Source organism: Archocentrus centrarchus, unplaced genomic scaffold, assembly GCF_007364275.1.
Source record: "Archocentrus centrarchus isolate MPI-CPG fArcCen1 unplaced genomic scaffold, fArcCen1 scaffold_37_ctg1, whole genome shotgun sequence".
Classification (NCBI taxonomy): Eukaryota; Metazoa; Chordata; class Actinopteri; order Cichliformes; family Cichlidae; genus Archocentrus; species Archocentrus centrarchus.
This window is the reverse complement of record NW_022060264.1, coordinates 2,434,476-2,447,663: the sequence shown is the minus strand read 5'-3', so window position 1 is coordinate 2,447,663 and position 13,188 is coordinate 2,434,476. Positions and strand designations below refer to the sequence as shown.

General features: G+C 41.7%; 1 protein-coding gene across 2 annotated transcripts in view; it reads right to left on the bottom strand.

Annotated features, from left to right (window-relative positions):
• The window catches only part of large2 (LARGE xylosyl- and glucuronyltransferase 2), a 142,697-nt gene that overhangs the window by 83,750 nt on the left and 45,759 nt on the right, over nt 1–13,188 (bottom strand). Inside the window, exon 2 of one of the 2 annotated variants that reach the window (XM_030724547.1) lies at nt 12,698–12,798. The exons of the other annotated variant lie outside the window; for it this stretch is intronic. The gene's annotated coding sequence lies outside the window, so the exon portion shown is untranslated. The remainder of the gene's footprint in view (nt 1–12,697; nt 12,799–13,188) is intronic. 2 annotated transcript variants of the gene reach the window in all.

The following is a 13,188-nucleotide window of genomic DNA, read 5'->3' as shown; positions in this document are numbered from 1 at the left end:
CTACACAAGTAGCCCATCAAAAGTTATTCAGGGTTTTGTAGAATATTGAACGGTGTTTCCATGGCAACCCTCTGAATTTGGACTTTTTTCAATTTCAAATTCACACAGATTCTAAACATCAGCCCCTGGGCTGTGCTTTCTCTGTGTATCTGAAAATGTGCCTGCTGATGTAAGATGCTAACATCTACAAAAAAGTCTCTTGGACCGATAGCCGAAACCCAACAGGAAGTCAGCCACGTTCACTTTAAAGTGTCATTTTTGCAGCATTTTTCGCCTTTTTCAGGCCTTTTTGCCTCAACTCCTCCTAGGGCATTTGACCCAGTGAGACCAAAATGGCTCCAGATCATCCACACAAGTAGCCCATCAACAGATATTCATGGTTTTGTAGAATATTGAACGGTGTTGCCGTAGCAACCCTCTGAATTTGGACTTTTTTTCCATTTCAGGCCCAGATAGGTTCTAAACATCAGCCCCAGGGCAGTGCTTGGTCTGTGTACCTGAAATCGTGCATGCTGAAGTAACATCCTAAGACGTACAAAAAAGTCTCTTGGACCGATAGCCGAAGTCCAACAGGAAGCCTGACATGTTCTAATTAAGGTGTCATTTTTGCAGCATTTTTCACATTTTTCAGGCCTGCTATTTGAATCATCTTCTACTACAGCTTTTCATCCAGTCACACCAAAATGGCTCCAGATCATCTACACAAGTAGCCCATCAAAAGATATTCATGGTTTTGTAGAATATTGAACGGTGTTGTCGTAGCAACCCTCTAAATGTGGGATTTTACTCATATACCACAGTGCACCAAATTGTTACATCTCTGACATACATTGTCCGATGTGCCTCAAACTTCACAGGCTTAATGGGAGGGTAAGGGAGACTGGACACACCCATCTATCAGCTTTGTTTCACACTCATAACGCCACCTAGTGGTGACATGAAATCAGTAGAATACTGATAACCATTATCCTATGATCATTATAATTTCATTGATGGCTGCGGGCATTACATAGAGCATTGTGATACTTTCATTAGTGGGCACTCACCAACGCCACCTAGTGGAAGCGGGAGACGAACGACGGGAGGTACAGCTAGCCTGCTGAGACGTCAGCAGCCGGGTGAGCCCACTACTCTCTCGTCTGCGAGAAACTCAGAGCGCGGCTCGGCTGGAGCGTGCCACGGGTCGACGCGCGGCTTGGCTGGAGCGCGCCACCGGTCGACGCGCGCCGGGTGCGAGGGCCCGCTCATCGCCGCTTGCGGCTTTAATTATTTTTATTTTTATTATTATTCAGGCAAATGAATTGGCTTTTTGGGGGCTTTATCATATTCAAAAACTCATGAAACTTTGCACATGCGTCACACCTGGTGAAAATTTAAGTATTTTAATGGGCTCGGGCAAGGGCGCGCCCAAATGGCTCGCTAGCGCCCCCTAAACTGGAGCCCCACCGCTGTGTTTCACGTACATGAATGAAACTTCATACACATGTATATCATGTCCAGGCGCACAAAAAACCCTCTTGGAGCCATGCCCTAAACCCAACAGGAAGTCCGCCATTTTTAATTAATTATGCAAATTTGACGATTTGCAGCCCTCACACTTTTTCTAATAACTCAGAGGTTTTAGACGTTATCATCTTCATATTTGGTTTGTCTAACCTACACCCCCAGGGGAATCTAAATCTCGAAAATGGTGAGTTTTTGCCAAGGGGGAGGGGTCCTTATGCCCCTTTGAACTTTGATCATTCGCCATGAAAATTTGATTGCCTCTCATTCATACCTACATGATCCAATGTGCATCAAACTTCTCCAGTAGGATGAGGGTGCCCCCCTGAACACATACATATGACAATATTTAATATCAGTCGCAGCGCCACCTAGTGGGAACAGGAAATGTCATATTTTACACTTGGAGGTCCAGCTCCAAGGTGGTTTAGCAGAACCATCTCAAATTTCACCTGGAAAGCCTTAAGAAGTTGGACTTACTGTGTTTTCAAAACTGTGACTTTTTGACAAAAGGGCGTGACCCTTATGGGACGGCAAAGTTCGATGATTCGCCATGAACACAAAAATGGCTGTAACTCAAAGCCAACTTGCCCAATCTGGCTCAAACTTCAGTGGTGTGATAAGCATGCTGCCCTGAACACACTCATATGCATAAAGTCCATAAACGTTAGAGCGCCGCCTAGTGGCAGCTCGGAATATCTTAAAATAGCATGTTTTTTGAGTAGCCCCGGAGCTACGTTTTATCTACATGTATGAAAATGTACAGGCTCATGTAACATACTAAGACGTACAAAAAAGTCTCTTGGACCCATACCCCAAACCCTACAGGAAGTCGGCCATCTTCAATTGAAGGTGTCAATTTTTGCGATTTCCACGCCTGCTATTTGAACGAACTCGTCCTAGGGCATTTCACCCAGTGACACCAAATTGGCTCCAGATCATCTACACAAGTAGCCCATCAAATATTGTGGAAATCTTTACAAAATATTAAACGGCCTTGTCACACCAGGCCATTAAATTTGGCCTTTGTTTTTCTCCCTCACCACCAAAATTGTTTGTGCACTTGTTCGCACATGCTTTGTCTGATCAGGCTGAAAATTTAATCACTCATGTACACACCCAGGCTGAATCCATAACTACAGATTCAAGACTGTAGGCGCAATAGCGCCCCCTACAGAAGCAAATGAAAATTTGTATGACCGTCCACAGAATTAGTTTTGCTCTGAAATACATGAAATATCTTTCACCATTCCTTACAAAATCCTCATCTATTTGATAAGCCTCCTGCCCTGAACACATTGATATGCATAAAGTCCATAAACGTTAGAGCGCCCCCTACTGGCAGCTTTAAATATCATAATATACCATGTTTTTTAGCTAGCCCCTGAGTTACATTTTATCTACAGCTCTGAAATTTTGCACACTCATGTAACATCCTAAGACATACAAAAAAGTCTCTTGGAGCCATACTCCAAACCCTACAGGAAGTCCAGCATCTTCAATTGAAAGTGTCAATTTTTGCCATTTTCAGGCCTGCTATTTGAATGAACTCCTCCTAGGGCATTTCACCCAGTGAGACCAAATTGGCTCCACATCATCTAGACAAACAGCCCATCAAAAAAGTCAAACAGACCCATGCCCTATTTTGCATGCTGGAGCCGTGACCACACCCCCAAATATTCCATTGCGTCTATGCCGAGAGCAAAAGATACCTTTTCCTATAAAAGAATTCAACTTTCTAGAGCAGGGGTTTTCAAAGTATGAAAGGGTGAGCCCCCCTCCAAGGAGCACAATGCCTGCTGCGCCCCCCCCAATAATCAACCCACACACAAACAAATGCCACTACAAAACACCTTCTAATTGCTTTTATTTTAGAACCATCTCATCTTTTAAAATGACACTTTATCTGAATGAAATTTAACGCATGAACATTTTAAAACATTTCCTCCCATTTTAATTATTTTATCAGGGCCTTTGTATGGCAAATACACCCTTTTTTCATTTTTCTACTTACGCCAGAGCTTGTCTCCCCTGCCTTTTTCTTTACTAAAAATTTGTCCATTCTTTCTCTCACATCAGTAGACAGCAAGCAGATAGCTTCTTTTCCCGGTTTATTTTTTCCCTTGCACCGCGCCTCCCCTAAAGTGCTCTGGCGCCCCCTAGGGGAGGCGCGCCTCACACTTTGAAAACCGCCGTTCTAGAGACCCATCACGATCACAAAACCTCCGAGTGCGGCACGGGTCGACGAGCGCCACAGGTCGACGCGCGCGGAGTGCGAGGGCCCGATATCACCGCTTGCGGTTTTAATTAGGGCCCGAGCACGAACTGTGCGAAGGCCCTATTGTAATTGCTTCGTTTATTATTATTATTATTATTTTTATTATTCAGGCAAATGAATTGGCTTTTTGGGGGCTTTATCATATTCAAAAACTCATGAAACTTGGCACATGCGTCACACCTGGTGAAAATTTAAGTATTTTAATGGGCTCGGGCAAGGGCGCGCCCAAATGGCTCGCTAGCGCCCCCTAAACTGGAGCCCCACCGCTGTGTTTCACGTACATGAATGAAACTTCATACACATGTATATCATGTCCAGGCGCACAAAAAATCCTCTTGGAGCCATGCCCTAAACCCAACAGGAAGTCCGCCATTTTTAATTAATTATGCAAATTTGGCGATTTGCAGCCCTCACACTTTTTCTAATAACTCAGAGGTTTTAGACGTTATCATCTTCATATTTGGTTTGTCTAACCTACACCCCCAGGGGAATCTAAATCTCGAAAATGGTGAGTTTTTGCCAAGGGGGAGGGGTCCTTATGCCCCTTTGAACTTTGATCATTCGCCATGAAATTTTGATTGCCTCTCATTCATACCTACATGATCCAATGTGCATCAAACTTCTCCAGTAGGATGACGGTGCCCCCCTGAACACGTACATATGACAATATTTAATATCAGTCGCAGCGCCACCTAGTGGGAACAGGAAATGTCATATTTTACACTTGGAGGTCCAGCTCCAAGGTGGTTTAGCAGAACCATCTCAAATTTCACCTGGAAAGCCTTAAGAAGTTGGACTTACTGTGTTTTCAAAACTGTGACTTTTTGACAAAAGGGCGTGACCCTTATGGGACGGCAAAGTTCGATGATTCGCCATGAACACAAAAATGGCTGTAACTCAAAGCCAACTTGCCCAATCTGGCTCAAACTTCAGTGGTGTGATAAGCATGCTGCCCTGAACACACTCATATGCATAAAGTCCATAAACGTTAGAGCGCCGCCTAGTGGCAGCTCGGAATATCTTAAAATAGCATGTTTTTTGAGTAGCCCCGGAGCTACGTTTTATCTACATGTATGAAAATGTACAGGCTCATGTAACATCCTAAGACGTACAAAAAAGTCTCTTGGACCCATACCCCAAACCCTACAGGAAGTCGGCCATCTTCAATTGAAGGTGTCAATTTTTGCGATTTCCACGCCTGCTATTTGAACGAACTCGTTCTAGGGCATTTCACCCACTGACACCAAATTGGCTCCAGATCATCTACACAAGTAGCCCATCAAATATTGTGGAAATCTTTACAAAATATTAAACGGCCTTGTCACACCAGGCCATTAAATTTGGCCTTTGTTTTTCTCCCTCACCACCAAAATTGTTTGTGCACTTGTTCGCACATGCTTTGTCTGATCAGGCTGAAAATTTAATCACTCATGTACACACCCAGGCTGAATCCATAACTACAGATTCAAGACTGTAGGCGCAATAGCGCCCCCTACAGAAGCAAATGAAAATTTGTATGACCGTCCACAGAATTAGTTTTGCTCTGAAATACATGAAATATCTTTCACCATTCCTTACAAAATCCTCATCTATTTGATAAGCCTCCTGCCCTGAACACATTGATATGCATAAAGTCCATAAACGTTAGAGCGCCCCCTACTGGCAGCTTTAAATATCATAATATACCATGTTTTTTAGCTAGCCCCTGAGTTACATTTTATCTACAGCTCTGAAATTTTGCACACTCATGTAACATCCTAAGACATACAAAAAAGTCTCTTGCAGCCATACTCCAAACCCTACAGGAAGTCCAGCATCTTCAATTGAAAGTGTCAATTTTTGCCATTTTCAGGCCTGCTATTTGAATGAACTCCTCCTAGGGCATTTCACCCAGTGAGACCAAATTGGCTCCACATCATCTAGACAAACAGCCCATCAAAAAGTCAATCAGACCCATGCCCTATTTTGCATGCTGGAGCCGTGACCACACCCCCAAATATTCCATTGCGTCTATGCCGAGAGCAAAAGATACCTTTTCCTATAAAAGAATTCAACTTTCTAGAGACCCATCACGATCACAAAACCTCCGAGTGCGGCACGGGTCGACGAGCGCCACAGGTCGACGCGCGCGGAGTGCGAGGGCCCGATATCACCGCTTGCGGTTTTAATTATTATTATTTTTTTTTTTTTTTTTTTATTATTCAGGCAAATGAATTGGCTTTTTGGGGGCTTTATCATATTCAAAAACTCATGAAACTTTGCACATGCGTCACACCTGGTGAAAATTTAAGTATTTTAATGGGCTCGGGCAAGGGCGCGCCCAAATGGCTCGCTAGCGCCCCCTAAACTGGAGCCCCACCGCTGTGTTTCACGTACATGAATGAAACTTCATACACATGTATATCATGTCCAGGCGCACAAAAAATCCTCTTGGAGCCATGCCCTAAACCCAACAGGAAGTCCGCCATTTTGAATTAATTATGCAAATTTGGCGATTTGCAGCCCTCACACTTTTTCTAATAACTCAGAGGTTTTAGACGTTATCATGTTCATATTTGGTTTGTCTAACCTACACCCCCAGGGGAATCTAAATCTCGAAAATGGTGAGTTTTTGCCAAGGGGGAGGGGTCCTTATGCCCCTTTGAACTTTGATCATTCGCCATGAAATTTTGATTGCCTCTCATTCATACCTACATGATCCAATGTGCATCAAACTTCTCCAGTAGGATGAGGGTGCCCCCCTGAACACATACATATGACAATATTTAATATCAGTCGCAGCGCCACCTAGTGGGAACAGGAAATGTCATATTTTACACTTGGAGGTCCAGCTCCAAGGTGGTTTAGCAGAACCATCTCAAATTTCACCTGGAAAGCCTTAAGAAGTTGGACTTACTGTGTTTTCAAAACTGTGAGTTTTTGACAAAAGGGCGTGACCCTTATGGGACGGCAAAGTTCGATGATTCGCCATGAACACAAAAATGGCTGTAACTCAAAGCCAACTTGCCCAATCTGGCTCAAACTTCAGTGGTGTGATAAGCATGCTGCCCTGAACACACTCATATGCATAAAGTCCATAAACGTTAGAGCGCCGCCTAGTGGCAGCTCGGAATATCTTAAAATAGCAAGTTTTTTGAGTAGCCCCGGAGCTACGTTTTATCTACATGTATGAAAATGTACATGCTCATGTAACATACTAAGACGTACAAAAAAGTCTCTTGGACCCATACCCTAAACCCTACAGGAAGTCGGCCATCTTCAATTGAAGGTGTCAATTTTTGCGATTTCCACGCCTGCTATTTGAACGAACTTGTCCTAGGGCATTTGACCCAGTGAGACCAAATTTGCTCCACATCATCTAGACAAGGAGCCCATCAAATATTGTGGAAATCTTTACAAAATATTAAATGGCCTTATCACACCAGGCCATTGAAGTTGGCCTTCGTTTTTCTCCCTCACCACCAAAATTGTTTGTGCACTTGTTCGCACATGCTTTGTCTGATCAGGCTGAAAATTTAATCACTCATGTACACACCCAGGCTGAATCCATAACTACAGATTCAAGACTGTAGGCGCAATAGCGCCCCCTACAGAAGCAAATGAAAATTTGTATGACGTCCACATAATTACTTTTGCTCTGAAATGCATGAAACTATCTTTCACCATTCCTTACGAAATCCTCATCAATTTGATAAGCCTCCTGCCCTGAACACATTGATATGCATAAAGTCCATAAATGTTACAGCGCCACCTACTGGCAGCTTGAAATATCATAAAATAGCATGTTTTTTAGCTAGCCCCAGAGCTACATTATATCTACAGCTCTGAAATTCTGCACACTCATGTAACATCCTAAGACGTACAAAAAAGTCTCTTGGAGCCATACTGGAAACCCTACAGGAAGTCCAGCATCTTCAATTGAAAGTGTCAATTTTTGTCAATTTTTGCCATTTTCAGGCCTGCTATTTGAATGAACTCCTCCTAGGGCATTTCAGCCAGTGAGACCAAATTGGCTCCAGATCATCTAGACAAACAGCCCATCAAATATTGTGGAAATCTTTACAAAATATTAAACGGCCTTGTCACACCAGGCCATTAAATTTGGCCTTTGTTTTTCTCCCTCACCACCAAAATTGTTTGTGCACTTGTTCGCACATGCTTTGTCTGATCAGGCTGAAAATTTAATCACTCATGTACACACCCAGGCTGAATCCATAACTACAGATTCAAGACTGTAGGCGCAATAGCGCCCCCTACAGAAGCAAATGAAAATTTGTATGACCGTCCACAGAATTAGTTTTGCTCTGAAATACATGAAATATCTTTCACCATTCCTTACAAAATCCTCATCTATTTGATAAGCCTCCTGCCCTGAACACATTGATATGCATAAAGTCCATAAACGTTAGAGCGCCCCCTACTGGCAGCTTTAAATATCATAATATACCATGTTTTTTAGCTAGCCCCTGAGTTACATTTTATCTACAGCTCTGAAATTTTGCACACTCATGTAACATCCTAAGACATACAAAAAAGTCTCTTGGAGCCATACTCCAAACCCTACAGGAAGTCCAGCATCTTCAATTGAAAGTGTCAATTTTTGCCATTTTCAGGCCTGCTATTTGAATGAACTCCTCCTAGGGCATTTCACCCAGTGAGACCAAATTGGCTCCACATCATCTAGACAAACAGCCCATCAAAAAAGTCAATCAGACCCATGCCCTATTTTGCATGCTGGAGCCGTGACCACACCCCCAAATATTCCATTGCGTCTATGCCGAGAGCAAAAGATACCTTTTCCTATAAAAGAATTCAACTTTCTAGAGACCCATCACGATCACAAAACCTCCGAGTGCGGCACGGGTCGACGAGCGCCACAGGTCGACGCGCGCGGAGTGCGAGGGCCCGATATCACCGCTTGCGGTTTTAATTTAAATTGAAATGGAAACACCTCCAGATGCCGCCTACGCCACAGAATGAAATATCCTGAACACACATGCAGGTAGAGACAGCACCCCCTAGCTAATTCATCCAACTGCTTTATGTGTTGTGACGGAGCTGACAGCGCACTGGCACATCCTCTCGTTTTGCACAGACTTCAGAGACAGTTTATTCCCAAACTCTAAATAACCTGCAGGGTGAGAGAGAGGGAGGAGGATCACAGTGTTGCCTCTAAGTAATCAAGATTTAAAAAAAAAAAAAAAAAGTGCTCCTTCTGTTTCCTCTCACTGCAACCAGCCTGAGAAATTAAAGCTTTACATGGAACACGAAACACAGAGCGCTCCATGTTAACACGGTGGTAATTATGTTTCTAAAAATGGAAAAGAAAAAAAAAAAAAAAAAAAAAAGGAGGGCTAATCGAAAGCAAAGCCATTTTGCAAATGAATAGAAGTGTGGAAGGGATGTGGAAAAGTGGCAGCGAGAAGCTAACATTTAACAAAGCTGAAGTTGGCAAAACAGTCCTGGATGTCACCCTTTGATTTCATTTAATTTCAGTTTTAGCCATATAGGAGCAATTCTCAACAATATAATGTAAAGACCCAACAATATTAGAGAGAATGATGATAGTTGAGGTCTTATGAATGAACACTTGGCAGTGGTTGGAAGAAAGAACATCCCTTTAACAGGAACAAAACCTCCAGTAAAAGCTCAGGATCAGGGAAGAGCAGCCATCTGCACTGACACACAAGACAAGACAGAAAAGAGGAGGACGGACAACCAACAGGAGAAAACACAAACTACAGGAGAAAGTACAGATACTGGCACTTAAAACTTGATCCTGATACCCAGGAAAATATTCAAATACTAGGTACCATTTTCATTACCACAGGGGGAACATTTTATAAAGAGTCTTTTTTTTTTTAATGTAAGCAATGCAAACAATAACATCAACAACAATATTTTTAAGTTATCTGTCTAGTGAAGAAATTACAGTAATATAACTGAAAGGTGTAGATAGTCTTTTAGTCTTTTAGGATTGACTTTGGCAGTGCAATAAAACCGAGGTAGCACTGTGCTTCTGCTGACTCTGTACCATACGTTCATTACCGACCAAATAGTAAGACAGGCTGCTGCTGTTTCTCCCTCATTACTAAGTTCTAATTTAACTTCAATCTGGAAATTTTTTACACACAAATGATTCTGGGATCCTGTTAAATTAACAGTTGGTACTGAGCTCCCACATTAACGTTGCTGTTTTATCATTAGGTGTGGCAGCTAGCCACTACCTCAGTAACTTACTAGACAGCTAATGTGGCTAATAGTTAAATGCCTAACATTAACACATGTACTGGCCAGGTTAACATTCATGACAACTCTTTAATGCATCAGTGTTTTTGAAACAGGAGCTTTACTGACCTTCTGGAAATTCCAAATAAAGTGTTGTTCAGAGTGGATGTCAGCTATTGTTCATGTGTTCAGCTGCTCGGTGTATCAGTACTGTTGCAAATAAGCATCTAATCTGATACCAAGTTTTAGTACTGAGTATCTCAGTATCAATTTTTGACACCCCTACAGTAGACAAAATTTTTATAACCTCCAAATGTAGTTTTAGAAACTCTAGGAACGAAAGTCTGTCCTCTGCGAGCAAAGTGCTCTGCCTCCGTACACTGCTCTTTATTGGTGATGGGGTAAAGGTATATTTGCCAAATTTGTAATAAAACATGAATGGCACCACTGTGGTACTAATCTGCTATTTCTCAAAGAGTGTGTGTGTGTGTGTGTGTGTGTGTGTGTGTGTGTGTGTGTGTGTGTGTGTGTGTGTGTGTGTGTGTGTGTTTTTTTATTACAATACACAATAGCCAGCAGCTTATCACAGCTGGTGCCATTTCATTAACAGGCAAGAAAGAGCAGAGATATTTACCACCTGAAAGGTAATCTGGTGTCAGACAGCAGGTGGGTGTGCTGTGCTACGGTCTAGCAACTGTAGTAACTGATTAGCAGTATTAATATATATTTTTAAGCAAATATTCTTAGGCTTAAGTATTAGGTAAATGTGTATATTTTCAAACTGTTATCTTAGCTAACGTATCTTATTAACTTACTGTTACCATTAACTATTTGGTGGTAAATAAACGTTACCTGATGATCTCACTTTCATCACCTCTCTGATGCGGAAGGAGCCTGAAGTAGTGGGTGAGGCTGAGAGATGCATCCCGGGCATCTCATGGGTGACGCGAACCAAGCATGTCTTAAGTTTCCCTTGTACTTAAACATAAACTCCTTAATTAAAAACTCATTTGAAATCCCTGTGCTAAACCGTTTATTTAATATGTTCACATTATATTTTCTTGATAGGACGCAGACCGACATGCTAGGATGGTTGCAGAGGAGCCTAATAACGTTACTGTGAGTTAAACATAAACAGCCTGAGCAGAACTGGATGCTGTTTTTTTTAGATAATCAACTAAATTTGAAGTATTTTCTCTCTTAATCTGAAAAGCAGGATATCATTGTTTGCATTTTGCCTTTTTCAAATCAGCCCTTGGTCATCCGCCTTGAATGCAAAGTACTTCCATAATGTCTCTGCTTTTCTTATCAACGAGACAGGGCAGAAGTATTGCAGCAGCTTCACGAGTTGGCATCTTCCACAGGTAGTTTTTGCTGTGCCATTTGTAGTTTTTTTTAGTGCTTGTGGGTGTTCGTCTTGTAAAGATAGACTAGAACCCTCGTAGGTGTATGATGCGTCCATCAGTTCCTGGAGGAAGAGCAGCTTCAGTACACAGGCTGCCTATGATACCGATGGTGCTAAAAAAATACTGCCACATTTTCAGAATGCCTTTATAAGACCAGCAAACTTTTTCTGGGACATTTAAATACTTCAAAGTTAACGAGTAGAGTATTTTGTTGTAGAATTAAAATGTGAGTAAGTCTAAAGCTTATGCTAACCACAGACTTAACATCAAACATCTAACCAACCAAAAACTGCTGGAAGCAAAAATAGTAATTTATAGTAATTTAGATAAAAATTGGATAAATTGCCCAGCCCTGATGCTCCCTGATTCAAAAGCTGTCATTCTGAATTAAACTTATAAGCCAGCCACCTGTAAAAACACAAACACAGATCCACACTAAGTCTGGCACATTACAATGATGATGTTCCCGGTCCTAATCCTGCGTACATAAATTACTAAAAATATGCGGACATCGATTCAAAAGCAAGAGCCAAGATTAAAAAACATTGCACTGCTTCTACTTAGCAAGCTTCAGCCTCCGTTCCTCTGAGAATATCCTACAGAAAATCATGCAGCACTGCAGTATTGATTTGTACGTGAAGCTTCTTCTGAGAGCTGCTCCTCTGAATGCCTCTGAGCTAAATTTGCACCTAAAATGCTTCAAGCGCATATAAATAATTTCCACTGTAGCTCTATTAACTTCTGAAGCAGAAGAAGGAAAAGAAAAATAACACCATGTGACAGCCACAGGGGATAACTACCTTAGATGCTAATTTACATGACATAATTATGCAATGACCTTTGTGATGTGGGACAACATGTTCTAGAGGTGTTTACTGGATAAAGCAGCACAGCTGCTGCAGCAGCACATTTTAGATTTCTTGTCATGTCACACAAACAAAGAAATAGAAAATAAATAATAAAAAAAAATCACAAAACCAGTCACGTAAACGTGCATGCACAGGAATCAACAAAGAGCCAAAACAATCCATCCAAGAGTTCCAAGCAACCGGCCTCTGGATTACATCCAAGTATCTAGTGAATCTGGTCTCTCTGAAGATTTCTCTGCATCTCATCAGATTAAACCAGAATCCTGTTATGTTATACAGCTGATTTTACACCAACCATGTAGTTGTTTTCTTCTGCAACAACAGAGCCTCTGTGCAGGTCCGCACACACTCACTGAGTGGATATTAAAGAGCAAAAAGAAAAAAAAGAAAAACAAAGATAGTGTGTTCCTCACCTAATTGGTTAACGTAAATCCCTGTGTGGGTAAACTGGTGAGAAGTGATGGAGAGGCTCCTCAGTCACCAGTCAACAGAAACCTTACAGGGAGGATCCAGTCTGTAGGAAATAAAAATTGGTGTGAGATGACAGCAGCTGTATGACAGCACTGGAAAGATTACTAATCTAAAAAAGCTTTGTAAGATATCAAAAAAAATAAGATCAATTCAAAAAGACGAAACGAACAGAAACAGTGCAGATTTCCATCGAGCTGCTAAGCCAAAAAAAAAAAAAAAATCAGCTAAATATCAAATAACAAAAACCACAGTGGATCGACTGAGCTGTCAATCAAACGACAGACAGCTTCTCATTACTGTCATTACTCAAGTTGGAATTCATTAGATGATTTTTTTTTTTTTTAATGAATGCTCTGCTCTGTTTTTGTTGTCATTGCCAGCACTCTGCACCACGTCTACTCTGTCAATCAAAAAGATTTTCCGTTTCTATAAC